We start from the raw sequence: 3,747 nt of genomic DNA on the forward strand, positions 1-3,747 counted from the left end.
GCCACCATTGTGGTTTTAAACCTAGATAGTGACGAACACCACACAGCCATTTGCTCACCCTCCCCCCTCACAGGGATGGGGCAGAGAATTAAAGGGGTAAAGGGAAACAAGACACGTGGGTTGAGATAAGAACTATTTAATAACTAAACTACAATAAATTTGAAAATAATAATGATAAAAAATTATTATAATAGTAATACATACAAATATACAAATACACAAATGAGTGATACACAGTAAAACTGCTCACCACCCAATGAAAAAGGCTCAGCCTGTTCCTGGAGCAGGGAGAGTCCTGAAACCACAATCCCAGAAAAGATAAGAGCCTGAGTGTCTGAGAGATGGAGAGCTGACTGAAAGAGTGAGACAACCCCAAGAGATGGGAGACCCAGAGAGAGAGAGAGAGAACTTTCGGACAGAGCTTCATCTATATCCTGGGCATGATGTGCATGATATGGAATATACCATCGGCCAATTTGTGTCTCAGTCCTAAATCTAAGGTTGAATCCTAGGCTAGTAACTGGGGCTGTGTTCCCTCCCAGCTTCTCCTGGAACTGCAGACACTGGCACAGCAGAGAAGCTGAAAAGTCCTTGATTGTCCTGGCAGCAACTATAAACATCAGTATGTTATCAGCCTTCTCAGCACAAATCCAAAACACAGCCTCTTAGCAGCTACTATGAAGAATGTTAACTCTATCGTAGCCGAAACCAGGACATCCCCATGTCCAAATAGCACATCCCAATCCCACTCCTTGCATCTAGCCCAACTCATGCCTCTGCTCTCCCATGGGATTGCCAGAGAGGCAGAGGCTAATGGCTGCAGCCTGGCTCGGGGTTAGACCCCACGGAGCTCCCATCCCAAAATGCCACCAACGCTGAGGCTAACTGGCTGCTAGTTGTAAAGCAGCTCAGAAATTCAGAGGTGATACCTGACAGACACATCAACCCACATGATGGCCAAGCTCAGGGACAAGTCAGCATGAGGAGAACAGACTAGTGACAGCAGAGGCTGCTGCTGAGAGGGGACATGGGATAGCACATGCTAGTGGAGGATGACTGGCTCATTATGAATTGTATAGACTACTGGCAGGAACAAGTCACAAGTATTGGGCACTACAATTTTTCTGGGATAAAACCCTGATTTGGTACTAGGGACAATCTCCATTCCCTGGTTTTCTCAGGGAAAAACTAGTCCAAGTGATTTAAGACTGACTGACAGTGAGTGTATACAAATCACAGAATCATAGGATGGTTTGGGTTGGAAGGGACCTTAAAGATAATTTAGTTCCAACCCCTCTACCATGGACAGGGACACCTTCCAAGAGACCACATTGCTCAAAGCCTCATCCAGTCTGACCTTGAACACCTCCAGGGATGGGGCATCCACAACTTCTCTGGGTAACCTGTTCCAGTCTCTCACCACCCTTCCCTAAGGCTCTCTGCAGCTCACCAACTCAGGAATGGCTCCCATGGGGTGAAAGGCACCAGCTAGGCGGGAACACCCTCAGACAAGCCCAGCAGGGACAAAAATTACCCCAGGCTCCATCATAAGCAGTTGCAAGTCTTGCACTATTTACCACCTGCAGCCCGCTGGTGCCCATGGCACCATAGTTGGCATGAGGAACAAGGGTGGCCTGAATGAAGCCCCCAGGTTTCCACCTGCTCAGGTTCTCTCCTGGTTCATGTCCCCCAATGGTGTGGCAGGCACGAGCCCTACCTGTGTGGGCAGTGAGCCTAGACCCCTGGAGGTGCGCAGCCAGTCCAGCCTGGGCACTCCCACTGCCACAGCGAGCGCCCAGTTACCACAGAATCACACACTTTCACCTGGGGAAACACAGTGTGGGCTTTTCCAGAGCTATTGCAGCATCCCCTGGAGCACAGAAGAAAGCAGAAATCAATTGTGAGGAAGCACCACCTTCACTGCAATAGTCTCCATTTTTTTCTGCTGGGTACAGCTGTACCACCCCAAGAGCCAGCAGCTAGGTTAGCACGAAAAAACTAAGAGGGTAGGCAGGGGTTAAACACATCTCTATGCCAGCTCCTGCTCACACATATTAATGGAGAAAAGGTGCTCTCAACCAGAAGGTTGGGCTCTCCAGTGGGGGCAGATGGGTTCAATTTTCCATGGCATGGGGGTTGGAACTAGATGATCTTTAAGGCTCCTTACAACACTACCCATTCTATGATTCTAAGAAGCAAAAAAAAAAAAAAAAGCATTTTGCTACCTTCATGCAAATTCTATGCACAATCTACTTCATCAGCTGGACTGTGTTGAAGCATACAGGTATGAAGGTTTATTTTATGGTTTCAATTCCTCCAAGGGTATGTTCATCTTCTCCCATTGCTCCCTGACATAAATACCAACCAGTGACACCATTCCAACTCCTACCACCAAGCAATGTCCTGGCCTGGGGTATGTGGGAGAGCCTGGCAGCAAACCTTACCCTAGCCAGCAGTATCCTGGGTTGCCAGAGTATGAATGTTGCCAGCACATTAGGGAAGGTGATCCTTCCTCTCTAAATACAGAGTTCTGTGTCCAGCTCTGGGCTCTGCAGCACGAAAGACATGGACATAATGGAAAGAGTCCAGCAAAGGGCCAGTAAGCTAAGGGACCGGAGCATCTCTTGCATGAAGAGAAGCTGAGAGATAGGACTGTTCAACCTGGAGAAGGCTCAAGGGGGATCTTATCAATGTGTTGAAATATCCCATGAGAGGCAATGAAGGGACCCGGCCTTTTTTCACTGGTGCACAGTGACAAGAGGCAGTGGGCACAAACTGAGAGTCCATCTGAAGACAAGAAAACACCTTTTACTGTGAGGGTAGTCAAATTCAGGAACAAGTTGCCCAGAGCAGCTGCCTTATCTCCAGTTGTGGTGATACCGAAAACCCAAACAGACACAGTCCTGATCTGCCTGTCCCAGGTGATTCTGCTTGAGAAGGATTGGATTAGATGATCAAGAGGTCCTTTCCAACCTACAAGATTCTGTGAGGAAAACAAAACAAAACAAAACACCAACAGAAGAAAACTGGGAGTACACAATGCAGCAGGGAGGCTGGAACGCAAAGATGCCCTCAGCCTGCTACATCGCTACATATAACCTTCACCTTTGTGTGACCACCCCTGTGGCAGCAAACTCTCCTACAACATTAAAATTCATTCACCTGTGCTGATGGCATTGAAGGTGTGGAATAGGTGCTGCAAGCAAAGCCACTCCATGATGACATGCACTGTGCTTTTCAGGAAATGAGAAAACACCCTGCATACTCACTTTGTGGGAGGTGTGATAAATTGCTGAGGATTACCACACAGAGTGACAAAGTGCTCAGCGTGGGAAGGAAATAAACAGCCCAGGGAGAAAGAGACAGCTTTATTTAAGGAATTGAAGTGAGTTCTGGAAGGATGAAGCCAGCAGTCGCCTGAGGAGTTGTGTTTCTAAGAAAGTGCAATTCAATCCTTCCTGACATAACACTCTCAGAGAAAAGAGCTGCTGGGGCCAGCAGGTTTGTGTCAACTGAGAGGGGTCCCTCCTTGCTCTCCATCCGACCCAGCAGGGCTCTGACCAGCTCCACACTAGGTGCCTGTTCTTCCCTGATAAAGGGATCTTCCAAGAGCTGCAGAGCGCCAGCACAAGGATACTGGCAGAGGCTGCTGCCCTGGCTCTCTGCAGGAGTTCATGCAACACCTCTTTTCCTAGGGTGAGACAGAACAAACCAACAAAAAAAAAAAAAAAAAAAAAAAAAGCTTTA

The sequence above is a fragment of the Pterocles gutturalis genome, unplaced genomic scaffold (genome assembly GCF_000699245.1).
Source record: "Pterocles gutturalis isolate BGI_N339 unplaced genomic scaffold, ASM69924v1 scaffold27381, whole genome shotgun sequence".
NCBI classification, from domain to species: domain Eukaryota; kingdom Metazoa; phylum Chordata; class Aves; order Pterocliformes; family Pteroclidae; genus Pterocles; species Pterocles gutturalis.